The following is a 19,283-nucleotide window of genomic DNA, read 5'->3' as shown; positions in this document are numbered from 1 at the left end:
GTTGTTCGGTTGGATGTTGATCCTTTAAAGTGCTAAGTAAAGCTTTTAAGTGTCGTTTATATTATTTTTAGTGACACATTAAATTCCCGACACTTTGGAAAGTGTTTAGGACTATTTTACCAAGTTTTTGCACTTTACTAGTTATGTTAAAAGCTGAATTTTTGTATGTAGTGCAGAATTTTGTAATTAAAGTGTATTTTAGGCACTTCCGGTCACTATAACTATCACCTAGTGACACAGTTCTATGGTTCTCACCTCCCTACACTCCCTACTAGTGTAGTAATCTATTCCCGGCTCATACTGGCCTCAAAACAATGTATGTCTAGTGCTGGCAATGTCAGCATGTTTACTAGGTTGTCCGCTCACTGTGCTAACTGTGCTTTTGTGCATCAAGTTTGTCACTATTGTTTGTGTATAATAAATGAAGTGACAGTAATAAAGTATGATGCATGAGTATGTATGTATCAGAAAACAGAAAGCAGTTTATTCATAATTGTAATCAAGCATAGTAATTAAGCACTAATTAAATATTAATTAATTTGTACGGATACCTGGATTTGTGAGGGTTGTCACATTCTCCCCCCGTTAAGAAAATTTCGTCCCGAAATTTTAAGTTCTGCTTCTGGTTGCAGGGGTCTTGGGAAATAAATGGGGGTATTTCTCTTTCATTCGATCCTCACATTCCCAGGTGTATTCTGGACCATGTCTTGCATACCAAAGAACCTTGACGAGCTTGACACTACTCCTGCGTGTTTTGTTCACCTTCCAATCCGTAACCTCAATGGGTTCTTCGACAAAGTGGAGCGTGTCGTCAATATGAATCTCGTCTGCGGGAATGATAACAGTTTCTTGTGTCGGACTCTTCTTCAAATTTGATACATGGAATGTATCATGAACACCATTAAGTTCGGCAGGTAAGTCCAACTTGTATGCTACTAAACCAATTCTCTCCAGAATCTTGAATGGACCAATTTAGCGCGGATTCAACTTTCCACGCTTTCCGAAGCGTGCCACACCCTTCCAGGGTGATACTTTCAACAATACCATGTCTCCTACCTCAAACTCCAGAGGTTTCCTTCTTCGGTCCGCATAACACTTTTGTCGATCGCGAGCCACCTTGATGCATTCTCGGATCTGTGCAATCTTATCTGTGGTTTCCTGGACCACTTCTGGACCAACTAGCTGTCTATCACCTGCGTCAGACCAACAAATTGGTGATCGACATTTGCATCCACAAAGAGCTTCGAACGGTGCGGCTTGAATACTTGCGTGATAACTGTTATTGTATGAAAATTCAACCAATGGTAGGTGAGTATCCCAACTTCCACCTAAATCGATAATGCAAGCTCGCAGCATATCGTCTAATGTCTGGATCGTTCGTTCGCTCTGTCCATCAGTTTGTGGGTGAAAAGCTATGCTCAGATTCAACTGAGATCCGAATGCTTCTTGGAAGGACTGCCAAATCCTTGACACAAACCTTCCGTCTCTATCAGAGATGATTGAGAGAGGCACTCCATGACGTGCAACGATCTCTCTCATGTATATCTTAGCCAACTTGCTCGTGTTATCTTTCTCTCTGATTGGCAAGAAATGCACATATTTCGTTAACCGATCCACTATTACCCAAATAGTGTCATGACCTTTTGGCGTTCTTGGCAACTTTGTTATGAAATCCATCGAAATTTGTTCCCATTTCCATTTAGGTATCTCGGGTTGCTGCAGTAGACCTGAAGGCTTCTGGTACTCAGCTTTTACCTTGGCGCACGTTAAACACTTGCTAACATACACTGCTACATCGCCTTTCATCCTAGGCCACCAATAAAAATCCTTAAGATCTTGGTACATCTTATCCGCCCTGGATGGATAGAGTACGGTGACTTGTGAGCTTCATCAAAAATAACCTTTCTCAAACCACCAAACAGAGGAACCCAAATCCGTTTCATGAAACATAAAGTTGCTTCCTCGTTTGGTACCAATTGCTTCTCCATTCCACGGAGATATTCCTCCTCAATGTTCCTTTCTTTAAGAGCTTCTTTCTGTGCGGCGCGAATGCGCAGTGAAAGATCTGTCTGGATAATCATCTCTAAAGCCCTAACCCTTATGGGCTTGATCCTTTCTTTACGACTTAGGGCATCGGCGACCACATTCGCCTTCCCTGGATGATACTTGATCTCGCAGTCGTAATCGTTCAATAATTCGACCCAGCGTCTTTGTCTCATGTTCAGCTCCTTCTGGTCGAATATGTGTTGCAGACTCTTATGATCCGTGAAGATTGTACACTTCGTACCATATAAATAATGTCTCCAGATTTTCAACGCGAATACCACTGTGCCTAGCTCCAAATCGTGCGTGGTATAATTCTTTTCATGGACCTTCAACTGGCGTGACGCGTAGGCTATAACCTTCTGGCGCTGCATTAACACACAACCCAAACCTTGACGCGAGGCGTCACAATATACCACGAAATCATCAGTTCCTTCTGGCATTGCAAAGCCTGTCTTTCAATAACTGGAATGCTTCTTCTTGTTTGATTCCCCAATCAAACTTCTTATCCTTCTGCGTGAGGAAGGTCAATGGTTGAGCGATTTTTTGAGAAATCCTCAATAAACCTTCGATAGTAACCAGCCAAACCTAAGAATTGTCAAATCTCGGTTGGCGTCTTTGGAGTCTCCCAATTCTTTATCGCTTCGATCCTTGTGGGATCCACGTGGATTCCATCTCCATTAACCACATGTCCAAGAAATTGGACTTCGCGTAGCCAAAACTCGCACTTCGAGAACTTGGCATACAGCTTTTCCTTTTTAAGTAGCTCCAAAATAGCTCTCAAATGTTGTTCGTGCTCATCCTTCGTCTTCGAATAGATCAAGATATCGTCTATGAACACAATCACAAACTTGTCGAGGTACAGTTTACAAACTCGGTTAATCAAATCCATAAAGACAGCTGGCGCGTTTGTCAACCCAAACGGCATCACCAGAAAATCGTAATGTCCATATCGAGTTCTAAAAGCAGTCTTGGGAATACCTTCCTCTTGTATTCTCAGCTGATGATAACCTGATCGCAGATCGATCTTCGAGTAGTAGCTTGAACCTTGCAGCTGATAGAATAGGTCATCAATCCTTGGCAGAGGATATGTATTCTTGATCGTTAACTTGTTCAACTCCCGGTAGTCAATGCACATACGAAAACTACCGTCTTTCTTCTTGACAAACAGAACTGGAGCTCCCCAAGGTGAGAAGCTTGGTCTGATGAATCCCTTGTCTAGCAACTCTTGAAGTTGTGTCGACAACTCCTGCATCTCTGAAGGGGCAAGTCGGTAGGGTGCCTTAGCCACAGGCGCGGCGCCTGGAACTAAGTCAATGTGGAATTCCACTTGCCTTTGGGGTGGCAATCCTGGCAAGTCCTCTGGAAAGACTTCAGGATATTCCTTTACTACAGGGATGTCTTCGATATTCGGCTCAGCAGCTTCCTTATCCACGATGTGTGCCAAGAAGGCAACACATCCCTTCTGTAAACTTTCGAGCTTTCAGGCAGCTGATGATTCTCAGAGGCGTATCGCGCTTCTCTCTATGAACCACGATCGTCTCTCCATCTTCCGTTGGGATGCGAATGATCTTTTCGTGACAAATAATCTCAGCGTTGTTGCTCGACAACCAATCCATCCCTACTACCACGTCGAAGCTTCCCAACTCGACTGGTAGTAGATCCAAAATGAACTCACGCTCTCCGAGCTCGATTACACAACCTCTGATAACTTCATTAGCTTCGACTAGCCTTCCATTAGCTAGTTCAATTGAGTATGGAATATCTAATTTACTAGTAGCTAACCCAAGCATACTCTTAAATTCTAACGATACGAAACTATAGTCGGCACCAGTATCAAGTAGAACAGATGCAAAGCGTTGATTTATAGGGAACGTACCAGTGACAACGTTGGGATCCTGGCGCGCTTCCCTCGCTCCATTGTTAAACACTCTTCCACGGGCTTGATTCAGCTTTGGGCATTCCTTCTTAAAGTGCCCAACTTCTCCACAATTAAAACAGCCCGGTCCGTGACCATTACCACCTCCGTTTCCATCTTGAGTGTTGTTTTGGTTGCGATTCCCATTACCAGCTTGATTCGCAACGTTTCCCTGGTTTCCATTTCCGCCGTTTCCTCCCTGCTGGCGGTTTCCATTTCCACCTCGGTTGTTGTTACCAAAATCCCTTCGGCCACCCTGGCCTGAACCAACCCAGCAAGTATCCTTCAAGTGGCCAATTCTCCCACAAGTTTCACATTTTCTATTCCTGCATTGACCATCATGATGATACTGGCATAATCCACACTTGGGGGCAGAGTGCCCATGTAACCCTTTCCTTTATTCTCAACACCGGTTGCAGCTCGAGCCGGTGTGCTTGGTTCACCTTTCTTGTTCACGTTGCTTGTACTGTGACAACTCGAACTTTAGACCTATTTGTGTAACGACATGTGGTTATGAGAACATTATTAATTGAATGAACACCTGATATGTTATGTTTATGTGCATTATATGTGTATGTATGTTATGTGTTGCACGAGCCCAAATCACACACCCACTCGACCGCACAAGGCCATTGGGCCGTGTTACTTGTAAACGAGTTCATGGGCAACCCAAGTGAGGGTTCGGCCCACTTTCCCTTAGTCGCGTAAACATCCTAGTTAGGGATTGGTTTTGTAGTTGTTACAATTCACACATCACACACACATAACCCTAGCTCTCCTCTCTCTCGTCCCTTTCTCTCTTGAAGCCGACGGCACCCAAAGGCTCACGAGTTTGGAATTGTTCTTGCATCCTCCACCTTTTGGTTAGTGTTTGGTTATTTAATTGGTTGATGTTATGTGGTTTCACATGTTTTAGAATTGCATGATGATAAACTAGGGCTAATCCGGTTAGTGTTTGATGTTAAGTGCTTGCTAAACGATGCTTTGATTATGGGTTATTGAATGTTTGTAAATCGGCTGTTGATTGACGTATGAATGGTTATTCGGGTTGTTGAATCGGATGAGATGTGATATTGATCTAAACCGAATTGATGTTGTGATGCCTTGCATGCGTGATGATGATGTTTGAATTTAATTGATCGGTTGGTACGAATTGCTATTAGATGATAAGGCTAATCAGATTGAATGTTATATGTTATTCTTGTTGATTTTTAATTAGATTAGGGTTCATACGATTCATGTTGTTACTGCCCGTTGATCGATATTTTGGTTAACTAATTTGTGAAAACTGTTAATTGATTTGATAATCATGGAAACCGAATATGTTAATTGATTTGCATAAATGCTTGTAACCGATCTGCATGAAATCAGGAAAATGGTTACAATTGATAGACCAACACGGTTGCGAGTAGATACCTCCAGTTGCGACTCGAAACCACAACACTAGCACAAGCAGCACAAGTCGCAACCGAGGTTGCGAGTCCTGTTGCGACTCGTAACCGGACCATGACAAGCCGAAACCACAGCGTTGCGACACCTTCTGTTGCGACTCGAGATCACTGTTGCGACTCGAAATCACTGGTTGCGACTCGAGACCAGTGATGCATTCACGCTGATCGGACCATGCACTGTCACGAGCCCAATCAATTGGGCCAAACAATTTGGACTTATGTAGTTGACTGTTATGTTATTGGGCTGCTATGTGTTACTAATTGGGCCGGATAGTTATTGGGCTGGACTTGATCGCACAATCCAGTTCAGTCGCACAAGGTTTCCGGGCCGCACAAATAAATCCTATTTTGTTATTTAGGCCGAGTATTATTGGGCTTATTCAAATCGTACAAGTAAATGTGTTGTGATCGTTACTGGTATTGCTTAACTGTCAAACGTTGCCATGATTTATACGTGATAATAATGCGTTAATTTATGTGATGCATACGTGTATTACCTTAGTCGAAACCTGACTTGTATAATGACCATGATAGGACGTGGTTGACCATTTACTAGCTTACCCGTACCCTTTGTGTATCTGCCGAGCAATCCAAGGTGAGTTCACACAGCCAAGGCATGGGATTCCCGGGTTGGGAATTGGGTTGGATATGTTGAAAAGAATTACTCGTACTTACGCAATCACTAGACTATAGACCATCGTCCTCAGGATAGTCAGGACACGTTACGTAAATCCTGCGTAACCCAGTAATTGCCAATTGTCTCCCGGGTCGGGAGGACACGTTACGTAAATCCTGCGTAACCCAATACCTTCTACTGTCTTCCGGGTCGGAAGGACACGCTGTGTAAATCCTGCGCAGCCCCCACACGTACCACTGTCCTCGGGGAAGGGCACGTCACGTAAATCCTGCGTGACCCTGTACGTATTCCTGTTCTCGGTTTAAGAAGAACACATGGTTGGAAAGAGTCTAGTAAGTACCATAATGGGAAGCCCCGTTATAAAGGATAAACGTGAGAATCCCTCACCAACAGAATATTCTTGCTTGGGAAGCCTTATTAGATGAACTTACGCATGAGTATTACGAACTTACTTTCTGTGAACTCGCTCAACTAGTTGTTGACTATTTGCTGCATGCCTTGCAGGACCTTAGGTACATTATGGAGCTTGCACAGGGAGGAGCAGGTCGTTGTGAGATATGGATCATGAACGATATTTGAACTTATGACTATTTTGAGTTTACATTACTATGCTTCCGCTACTTAAACAAAGTTGGTTTGAAACATCAATCATGTCATGATGAACTACCTTAATTACTTTTATTATTATTAAATGCTATGTTTGATATGATTGGTGGCTTGATCCTGGTCAGTCACGCCTCCAAGCGGTGGTACTCCGCGTGTGGGAAATGGGGTGTGACAGATTGGTATCAGAGCCATTGGTTATAGAGAACTTGGTTTTAATATGGGAAAACGTTTTTATTAAAACCAGACTATAACCAGAACAGTGCTCTCAACGATCCACAACGACGCTTCGCTCCACGTGCAAGACTCGACATCCTAGGTAATAAGGTTTATGTTTATTACCTGTTTACTAGAATTATATAGAACTTTGCTCGTATTACGCCTAGATACACATGACTTTATTACATGAGAATACCTACGTGCTTACACTTTTCTGTCATCGCCCTACTCGCGAACCACTCTCACTTACGTTACTTTTGCTATGAAGATCATGTCTGGACGAATTAACATGACTCAAGCCCAGCTAGAGGCTCTCGTTCAAGCTCAAGTTGCTGCGGCACTTGCAGCTGTTCAAGCAGGTAGTATACCCTGCGGTATAGCACACACTAGGATCTTTAGATCCTACACTCCTAGACTAGCCCTTGTATTTAAACTTTGCCCTATTTCGTACACAATAGGTCAACACGCGCAGCCACCTGTCTGCACTTCTAGGAATTTCATGGACTGTCGTCCAAGTACCTTCAGCGGCACGGAGGGAGCGGTTGGACTCCTCCATTGGTTCGAAAGGCTTGAAACTGACTTCGAGGTACATGATTGCCCTGAGTCTCGTAGAGTAAAGTTTGCTACTAGAACACTCGAAGGTGCTGCATTAACCTGGTGGGAAGCACAGGTTCAGATGTTAGGGCTGGCAGCTGCTAACGCCACTCCTTGGAACGAGTTCAAGGACCTAATTAAGGAAGAGTTTTGCAGTCAAGAGGACATCCACAAACTAGAGGTAGAGTTCCTCAACCTACAGATGGTGGGGTCTGAAATTGAAGTTTATACGAGGAGATCAAACGAGTTAGCCACATTTTGTCCTACTATGGTAGACCCTCCCACCAAACGCACCGAACTGTATCTCAAGGGTCTAGTGCCCGAAATTCAGAGTCATATGACCACAGCTAACCTTGGCACTATCCAGCAAGTCACTCGACTGGCTCATCGTCTCACAGACCAGGCTGTAGAACAGAACAAACTACCGAAACGTGCTAAGACTGATACTGCATGTACTTCTAGAGATAACAAACGCAAGTGGGATGAAAACTTGAGCACGGGATTAATTTTAGTCCAGCCTCTGACGCAGAAGCAAGAGATAGATGACTACCAAAGGCCCGGACATCAGTTTTCTAGTAATCATGGGCAGAAAAGATATCGAGGAATTCATCCATGGTGCAACATTTGTAACAGACACCACAGTGGACGGTGTCGCAAGGAGCAATGTCAGAGATGTCTCAAGATTGGTCATGAAGCTAGGGATTGTCGAAACTCACGTCCTGTAAGTCAGGAACAACGACAACAACAGCCTCAAGCCCCACAGGCTCAGTGGCAGCAACAAAAGTTTAGAGAATGTTTTCAGTATGGTACAAAAGATCACTATGAGAGTCACTATCCACAATTGAACTGGAAACAGAGTCAGAATCACGACCATGGAAGCAGGAACGACATTGGGGTTAGCAACGGGGGAATCAATGGCAACAACGACGCCCATGGCCGTGTGATCGGGATGGGTCAGGGTGATGCAAGGGACGATCTTAACGTAATAATGGGTAAGTTCCTTCTTGTCGACTTCTATGTTACTATATTGTTTGATTCGGGTGTGAATACCAATTATATGTCCTTGAAGTTAGTCGAATGATAAAACATACACCAACTCCCTTAAACACCCAACGTGTCGTAGTGTTAGTTAATGGTAAGGTCTAGAAGCTGTATTTAGTTCAGGATTGTAACCTTATCCACGCTGGTCAGGCGTTCCCTACCGACCTCATTGCCTATAGATCTGGACAGCACCCATAGTTCGCGTACCATATTGTCTAGCTCCATCAGAATTGGAAGAACTGTCAAAGCAGCTACAAGAGCTCTTGGAAAAGGGCTTCATTCGTCCAAGCTCTTCGCCATGGGGAGCTCCAGTGTTATTTGTGAAAAAGAAGGACGGTACCTTCAGGATGTGTATAGACTGCAGGGAACTCAACAAGGTGACGGTGAAGAACCGTTATCCTCTTCCACGCATAGATGACTTATTCGACCAGTTGCAAGGGTCGTGTTACTATTCGAAGATAGACTTGAGGTCTGGTTATCATCAGCTGAGAGTCCGGGAGGAGGACGTCTCCAAAACTGCCTTCAGAACTCGTTATGGCCACTACGAGTTTCTCGTCATGCCATTTGGGTTAACAAACGCGCCTGCTGTATTTATGGATCTTATGAACAGGGTGTGCAAACCCTACCTAGACAAGTTCGTCATAGTGTTCATCGACGACATTCTGATTTACTCCAAGAGTCAGGAGGAACACGAGCAGCATCTTCGCCTAATATTGGAACTCCTTCGGAAGGAGCAGTTGTACGCTAAGTTTTCGAAACGCGACTTCTGGCTTCGTGAAGTCCACTTCTCAGGCCACGTAGTGAACAAGGATGGGATCCATGTCGAACCACCCAAGGTAGATTCGATCAGGAACTGGCCTGCACCACGTACACCTACGGAAATACGCCAATTCTTGGGTTTGGCAGGTTACTACAGACGGTTTATCAAGGATTTCTCAAAGATTGCTCAGCCACTTACGCTACAGACACAGAAGGGTGTCACCTACCGTTGGGGAGAACCCCAGGAGACTGCTTTTCAGCACCTAAAGGATAGAATTTGCAGTGCACCTATCCTCTCTTTGCCAGAGGGCACAGACGACCTCGTGGTTTATTGTGATGCATCCATTCAGGGTCTTGGATGTGTGTTGATGCAGCGCGACAAGGTCATTGCTTACGCCTCGCGCCAACTTAAGGTTCATGAACGGAACTACACGACGCACGATTTAGAGCTGGGAGCTGTTGTTTTCGCACTCAAGATATGGCGACACTACCTGTACGGTACCAGGTGCACGATTTACACCGATCACAGGAATCTCGAGCATATTCTTAAGCAAAAGGATTTGAGCATGCGTCAACGGCGATGGGTTGAGCTACTGAACGATTACGAATGCGCTATTAAGTACCATCCAGGCAAGGCCAATGTTGTGGCTGACGCCCTCAGTCGGAAAGACACTTTACCACGGCGCGTGCGAGCGCTACAGCTTACGATTCAGTCTAGCCTTCCTGCACAGATATGAGATGCTCAGGTAGAAGCATTGAAACCCGAAAACGTCAAAGCTGAAGCCTTACGCGGCTCACGACAACGAATGGAACAGAAGGCAGATGGCGCCTACTATGTAACGGGGCGTATTTGGGTCCCACTTTACGGCGGTCTACGCAAACTTGTGATGGATGAAGCTCACAAGTCTCGCTACTCGGTACATCCAGGGTCGGACAAAATGTACCACGACATCAGCACTACTTATTGGTGGCCTAGCATGAAGGCCCACATCGCTACGTACGTTGGAAAATGCTTGACCTGTGCGAGAGTCAAGGTCGAATATCAGAAACCAGCGGGTCTACTTCAGCAGCCTAAGATACCTCAATGGAAATGGGAAGAAATTTCCATGGATTTCGTTACAGGCCTACCTAGATCCCAGCGTGGGAATGATACCATATGGGTGATCGTGGATCGACTCACCAAGTCTGCACACTTCCTACCTATAAAGGAAACGGATAAGTTCTCCATTCTCGCAGACATCTATCTTAAAGAAGTTGTTTCGAGGCACGGGGTGCCCACATCCATCATTTCGGATCGCGATGCACGATTCACGTCAGAGCTATGGCATGCGATGCACAAATCTTTCGGCTCACGGTCAGACATGAGCACATCATATCATCCTCAGACGGATGGGCAGTCTGAGCGGACGATTCAAACACTTGAAGACATGCTTCGGGCATGCGTCATCGATTTCGGCAACGGCTGGGAAAAGCATCTCCCTTTGGTGGAGTTCTCGTATAATAATAGTTATCACACCAGCATTCAAGCCGCTCCATTCGAGGCATTGTACGGGCGTAAATGCCGGTCACCTCTCTGTTGGGCAGAGGTGGGGGATAGTCAGATCACGGGTCCAGAGATTGTAGTGGACGCCACAGAAAAGATTGCACAGATACGACAACGCATGGCGGCAGCACGCGACCGTCAGAAAGCCTACGCGGACAAGCGTAGAAAGCCTTTGGAATTTCAGGTCGGGGACCGGGTTTTATTAAAAGTCTCACCCTGGAAGGGTGTGGTTCGTTTTGGCAAACGGGGCAAACTAAATCCGCGGTATGTCGGACCGTTCGAGATCATAGAGAAAATAGGCAAGGTAGGCTACAAGTTGAACCTACCAGCTGAACTCGGGGCAGTTCACAATGTCTTTCATGTGTCGAACCTAAAGAAGTGCCTATCAGATGAAACCCTCATCATTCCTTTTAAGGAACTCACTATCGATGAGCGGTTGCAGTTCGTCGAGGAACCAGTAGAAATCACGGACCGGGATGTGAAGGTCCTCAAAAGCAAGAGAATCCCTCTTGTTCGAGTACGTTGGAACTCCAAACGTGGCCCAGAGTACATCTGGGAACGCGAAGACAGGATGACAGAAAAGTACCCCCAGTTATTCGAAACCAATGCAACCACTACTGTGGCCAAAACTACTACTTCGGAATTTCGGGACGAAATTCCAGATCAACGGGGGGAGGATGTGACACCCCAGGAAAACCAGTGAACGTTATAACTTACCTAGCTTCCTCAGTGAGTGCACACCAAATTTCGGGACGAAATTTCCAATTAGTTGGGGATAATGTGACAACTCGAACTTTAGACCTATTTGTGTAACGACATGTGGTTATGAGAACATTATTAATTGAATGAACACCTGATATGTTATGTTTATGTGCATTATATGTGTATGTATGTTATGTGTTGCACGAGCCCAAATCACACACCCACTCGACCGCACAAGGCCATTGGGCCGTGTTACTTGTAAACGAGTTCATGGGCAACCCAAGTGAGGGTTCGGCCCACTTTCCCTTAGTCGCGTAAACATCCTAGTTAGGGATTGGTTTTGTAGTTGTTACAATTCACACATCACACACACATAACCCTAGCTCTCCTCTCTCTCGTCCCTTTCTCTCTTGAAGCCGACGGCACCCAAAGGCTCACGAGTTTGGAATTGTTCTTGCATCCTCCACCTTTCGGTTAGTGTTTGGTTATTTAATTGGTTGATGTTATGTGGTTTCACATGTTTTAGAATTGCATGATGATAAACTAGGGCTAATCCGGTTAGTGTTTGATGTTAAGTGCTTGCTAAACGATGCTTTGATTATGGGTTATTGAATGTTTGTAAATCGGCTGTTGATTGACGTATGAATGGTTATTCGGGTTGTTGAATCGGATGAGATGTGATATTGATCTAAACCGAATTGATGTTGTGATGCCTTGCATGCGTGATGATGATGTTTGAATTTAATTGATCGGTTGGTACGAATTGCTATTAGATGATAAGGCTAATCAGATTGAATGTTATATGTTATTCTTGTTGATTTTTAATTAGATTAGGGTTCATACGATTCATGTTGTTACTGCCCGTTGATCGATATTTTGGTTAACTAATTTGTGAAAACTGTTAATTGATTTGATAATCATGGAAACCGAATATGTTGATTGATTTGCATAAATGCTTGTAACCGATCTGCATGAAATCAGGAAAATGGTTACAATTGATAGACCAACACGGTTGCGAGTCGATACCTCCAGTTGCGACTCGAAACCACAACACTAGCACAAGCAGCACAAGTCGCAACCGAGGTTGCGAGTCCTGTTGCGACTCGTAACCGGACCATGACAAGCCGAAACCACAGCGTTGCGACACCTCCTGTTGCGACTTGAGATCACTGTTGTGACTCGAAATCACTGGTTGCGACTCGAGACCAGTGATGCATTCACGCTGATCGGACCATGCACTGTCACGAGCCCAATCAATTGGGCCAAACAATTTGGACTTATGTAGTTGACTGTTATGTTATTGGGCTGCTATGTGTTACTAATTGGGCCGGATAGTTATTGGGCTGGACTTGATCGCACAATCCAGTTCAGTCGCACAAGGTTACCGGGCCACACAAATAAATCCTATTTTGTTATTTAGGCCGAGTATTATTGGGCTTATTCAAATCGTACAAGTAAATGTGTTGTGATCGTTACTTGTATTGCTTAACTGTCAAACGTTGCCATGATTTATACGTGATAATAATGCGTTAATTTATGTGATGCATACGTGTATTACCTTAGTCGAAACCTGACTTGTATAATGACCATGATAGGACGTGGTTGACCATTTACTAGCTTACCCGTACCCTTTGTGTATCTGCCGAGCAATCCAAGGTGAGTTCACACAGCCAAGGCATGGGATTCCCGGGTTGGGAATTGGGTTGGATATGTTGAAAAGAATTACTCGTACTTACGCAATCACTAGACTATAGACCATCGTCCTCAGGATAGTCAGGACACGTTACGTAAATCCTGCGTAACCCAGTAATTGCCAATTGTCTCCCGGGTCGGGAGGACACGTTACGTAAATCCTGCGTAACCCAATACCTTCTACTGTCTTCCGGGTCGGAAGGACACGCTGTGTAAATCCTACGCAGCCCCCACACGTACCACTGTCCTCGGGGAAGGGCACGTCACGTAAATCCTGCGTGACCCTGTACGTATTCCTGTTCTCGGTTTAAGTAGAACACATGGTTGGAAATAGTCTAGTAAGTACCATAATGGGAAGCCCCGTTATAAAGGATAAACGTGAGAATCCCTCACCAACAGAATATTCTTGCTTGGGAAGCCTTATTAGATGAACTTACGCATGAGTATTACGAACTTACTTTCTGTGAACTCGCTCAACTAGTTGTTGACTATTTGCTGCATGCCTTGCAGGACCTTAGGTACATTATGGAGCTTGCACAGGGAGGAGCAGGTCGTTGTGAGATATGGATCATGAACGATATTTGAACTTATGACTATTTTGAGTTTACATTACTATGCTTCCGCTACTTAAACAAAGTTGGTTTGAAACATCAATCATGTCATGATGAACTACCTTAATTACTTTTATTATTATTAAATGCTATGTTTGATATGATTGGTGGCTTGATCCTGGTCAGTCACGTCTCCAAGCGGTGGTACTCCGCGTGTGGGAATTGGGGTGTGACATGTACCCTGCTTGAAGTTTGAAAATTTCCTTTTATTTTCACCAGACGACTCCACGTGAGTCTCTTTCTTCTTGGGTTCAGAATTTGAAAACTTGTTCAATCGAATGGCCTCCTCGGTAAGAGCGACACTGAGATCGATGGCTTCTGTGATTGTCGCAGGCTTGGATGTTGTAACCATACTCATGATCAGAGGTGCCAATCCCCAGATAAAGCGCTCGATACGTTTGAACTCCGGTGTAACCATGTATGGCACTACATGGGATAAATCATGGAATCTCTGAACATACTCCGCAATCTTGGGACCTTCCATTTTAAATGCCAGAATTCAGTCTCCAGCTTCTGAATCTCAGCACGCGAGCAGTACTTCCTTCGCATGAGCTCCTTCAGCTCATTCCATGACATCGCATAAGCAGCAGCTTCACCAAGAGTTTGCACTTGCAAGTTCCACCAAGATAGGGCTCCATCCAGAAATAGCCCTGAGATGTAGGTCACTTGTTGCTCGGGAGCATACTTGCTCATTCTGAGAACAGAATCTGTCTTCTCAGCCCATCTTACAAACGCAACAGCACCTCCTGTGCCGTCGAAATTCACGGGCTTGCAATCGAGAAATTGCTTGTAAGTGCACCCTGCACATACGTTTGAATTTACAAATGGTATTAGCGAACGTGCTAAAAATATCCAAATGTATCATAATATATCTCAAACGACTTAACATTACCATTAGGTGGATTGTTATTCCCGTGGTTTTAAGTGATATTTCCACTTGTTTCTGCATGAGAAGCAGCATACTGCGTGATAGCGGCAGCAATGATTCCTTGAAGTTCTGCCTCATTAGTGGGCATGCGCGGATCACGTCTTGGTGGCATCTTCTAAAAGATGTTTCACATTGGTCAGGTCATAATAAGTAAATGGTATACGTATGTAACAACAATATCAAGCACATAACATCACATGTTACAAAATTTAAAACAATAAATTCAACATCACATATAATGAGAATACTGCGATTGTGCTATCATAAATCAAGACCACAGTACAATGTTTACAAGTTTTGTGACTGTATCATACATCAAAAGTGACTAAGGGCCACATCACCCTTGTCTGATCTGTCTGGTCAACTACAACAACAATCAAAACTAAACATCATAACTAATGTCATCAAAATGCGGTCTTCAAAAAGCTGGATAGTCTGCATAATCGCGGTCCTCTCACCAAAAGTCTACAGCGTCGAATCAAAATGCCTATGCTGATGGCGGAGGAGGAGGGGGAAATCGAGAGAAAAGTAAGCGACGCATATGCAACCAGTCCTGCTCTAAAGCACGACTGACGTGCAGCAAATATGCTATTTGCTGCTTGGAAGTCATGAAGCGGACGTCTGAGTTGGGTGAAAGTGGACGTGGTGTGTGCGGTGCTGCAAATGGGGTCTGACAATGACATGGTGGTCGCTGAGCTCTCTCCAACTCCTGTATGTGACGGGTCAGTGCTTCCTGCTGTATCATCAATGATGTGAGTATGTCCTCCGTAGAATACCCAACATGGTATGGGTGATACGGGTCAGACAGTGGCATGATAGGGGGCGTAGTCCATAGAAATGGCTCGCTAGATGGAGTGAAGGATGGTGCAGCAAATGGTGCAACAGTGGGAAACTGTGGTACAAATGGAAAAGGTGATGATAGCATGGGTGGAGCAGGAACAGGCGGCTGCCTAGATGACCCATCTCCAGGACGCGGTGGCGCTATGTCCAGAAGGAACGTAACAGGGAGATCAGTGCGGTGCGCATCTGTGATGTGTGGGGGAAACAGTGGGATATCAGTGGGTGCAGAAATGGGTGCTGAAACGGGTGCTGATACAGGGGCTACTGGTGGTGTAACAGGTCGCACAAAAGGTGGGTAATCGTCATCGTCATCAATCCACCCGTTACGGGTTTCAGCGTAACATGGATCTATATGGGTAGCAAAAGGTGCACGGTCGAACAACACCGACATAGGATCAGGAATTGGTGCAACAACAGGATCCTCTATCAAGACTAGAGCGTCACCAACATGATCATCCAACAACAGTTGAGCAACAGCAGGATGATCGGCAATGGGTATATCATCAACAAAAGGGGCAACATCGGGTGCATCGTCATGAACAAGGTCATGCTCTAATGCAGGATCAGGAGCAACGACTGGCTCAGGGGCCACGACAAGCTCCAGGTCAAGAAAATCCATATCAAAATCAGCTGGATCATCAAACAAAGGATCGATAGGGGCTACAAGCTCCTCTAGGGGCTGGTCTAGGTGAGTGAACTCAATATCCTGGTCAGGATCAAAACCAGGGGGAAAGACAGGATCAAAATCATCGTCAACCTCGTGATCGAACTCAAGATCGTGTGCGGGAGCAGGTGCAGCTGATGACGCCATGTTAGGGTCGGCGTCGTGAGAGTGATGCTGTACTCCCTGAGTGTGCAAAGATGTAGAAGCCACAGACTCAAATGAGTCTGGGACAGGTGAATCAACAGGAGCCTCCTCTGCAGGAGCATCAGCAATGGGTAGGATGACATCAGCAACAATAGGGGCCCCGCCCTCATAGTCAGCCTCAGGTGGGTCCTGCGGAAACAGATCGATATCGTCATCAGAAACAACATCGAGTGGCATGTATACGACTGGATAAGCAGCAAGCGGTACAGGAGCAGGGATCACTGCAAGTGGTAAGTCCCCGACAGGAAGGCCATCAGCAGGCTCGGCTCCGACGTCAGGAAGCGCAAAGGGCTGTAAATCGTCATCATCGGTACTGGTGGTGTCGGAAGTGTAGACCTCTCGCTCTGACGAAACTCTGTCATCTGATACTATCGCCATGGGATCTAAAGTATCTGATGTGACAACTCGAGTTTCTATGATTTCCATCTCCGGTATAATTTCGTGCGAATTGTTTTAGTTGTTTACTTACGCGACTTGTTTGTTTCACAACGATACACCTTTCTAATATGTTAAGCCGTGTTTGATTGATATGATATATATTGTGTGCATTAAGTGTATTTAACATAATGTTGTAATGTGTATAAATAATAGTGTATCGTATTAATATTGTGTTCGTGCAATCTGTTTTCCACACATCTTCTACATTGTATTAGAATTAAGGTATTGGGGTCGGTTACTTTGTAGTCATAGTGGGCCGATGTTTATGTGTTTAGCACTATTGTTTCGGGCCTTTTGTGTGGTCACAAGCCCAAATCGAGTCACCGGCCATATCTATTAGTTACATAGGATAAATACATGATCCCACAACCCTTTGGCAAACCCTATTCCCCCTGTGATTGGCGACGGCAGGCTCCACTCCCTCCACCCCTCTCGAGAATTTCATCAGTTGCCTTTGTGTTCGGTTAGTAAGTTCTCGATTGTGTTATTATGTCTAGATAGTGCACCCATGTGAATGATGTTTACTTTGATTTATATTTGCATGTGTAATTTGTCAGTAGCATGAGATCTCCCATGTGTGTTGTCGGGATATGTTAGTCAAAGATTCAATTGTTAATTGTTTGTATATGTGTTGATTTGTAAATGTAAGGGACACCACATGGATTCGGCGGCTGGAATTCATAAGAAAATATGGAAAGTAACATGGGATGTTAGTAAAATCGAGATAGTGGGTCAATCGGTGGGCAATGTTGGGAATGGTGAACTGTCGATTGGAATGATGATATTTGTTAAATGAATTGATCATTCTTATGATTTCTATTTTGGTCCAATCACAATATGTAAATAATTAGCGTTGTCGGCTACAGTTAAATTAATTTATTATATAGTGATATGATATGGGGTGACATCATGATCAATTAATCGGTGACCTGTAAATAACATCAGTCCTAAGAATTGAAACTAAATTTTGTCAAAGGAGATGTAAACCTCCTATTGGTGGGGGTGGGCGGCTAATTGAAGATAATTGGTTGTGGGCTTGGCCCAGTAATATTAAGAACCGAACAAGGAGGGTGGCGGCTACTTTTTTTTACATAAGGCCATCCCACTTTGTTGACTATATTATTCTTGGGCGGCCACATATTTTTATTGGTCGTAGTGGGCGGCCCAATGGTTGATTTAGGAATTTATTTTTTTGTTAATGTTGTGTATTGACGAAACAAAAACTTGTACCGACGAATCACCGGTTGGCGAAACTGGATTTTTGTTTCACCAAGGGGTGGTTGACGAAATAGAGTGGGTGTTTCGCCAAGGGTAGTTGGCGGAACAGAAGGTGCTTTGCCAAAAGTGTGTATTGCCAAATGTATAACCTGCCCTGTAACCCAGTCTAATCCTGTTAAATATTAACTGAGATATCTAACTGCTGTTATGTTAAGTGATGCGCATGACTTTTATGATATTGGATACATGCTAGTACTTCTGTGATTATACCTATACGCGAACAACTTGGATACAAACTGATTATGTATACGTGCGTGTTTAGGACGTGATTGATTAACTGTGAGCACTTATTTAGCACACCGAGCAAACCAAGGTGAGTTCACACCCTTACTAAGGCATGGGATTCCCGAGGGCTTGGGAATGGGATTGAAGGAATAAGATTGAATAGATTCGTACTGACACTAATACTAGACTACCATACCACTGTCCTCGGTTGTGCAGGACACATACTTATGCTATTCACTGTCCTCGGTTGTGCAGGACACATACTTACAATATACGTAGACTTATACTTACTACTATCCTCGGTTGTGAAGGATACCTATACTTATTACTATCCTCGGATGTGAAGGATACTTATACTTATTACTATCCTCGGATGTGAAGGATACTTATACCTATTACTATCCTCGGATGTGAAGGATACTTATGCTGATTACTATCCTCGGTTGTGAAGGATACTTATGGTTACGAGTAGTCTAGTGGTTATACAACGTGGGAAGCCCCCACCAATAAAACGTACTAACGGCCCAGTAGAGCCACCTGTTACAAACGAACTTACTATTACGCATTTACTTTCTGTGAACTCGCTCAACTAGTTGTTGATCCTCTGTTACATGCCTTGCAGGTCGTTAAGTATATGGAGCTTGCACACGGAGGAGCGGGTCGTTGTGGGCTTGGATCGTGATTATCTTACTAAACACTGTTGATATTTCGTACTTAATTATGTTGGGTTTTGATTATACGCTTCCGCTAAACAATGATAACTTACTTATGTTTTGGAAACACCTTTCATATGGATTTGGTTTGGATTATATTGCAATTACTTTTACTTTATACAATGTTCTATATGATTGGTGGCTTGATCCTGGTCAGTCACGCTCCCAAGCGGTGATACT

This window comes from Helianthus annuus, chromosome 10, assembly GCF_002127325.2.
Source record: "Helianthus annuus cultivar XRQ/B chromosome 10, HanXRQr2.0-SUNRISE, whole genome shotgun sequence".
Taxonomy (NCBI): domain Eukaryota; kingdom Viridiplantae; phylum Streptophyta; class Magnoliopsida; order Asterales; family Asteraceae; genus Helianthus; species Helianthus annuus.
This window is presented reverse-complemented; position numbering follows the sequence as displayed.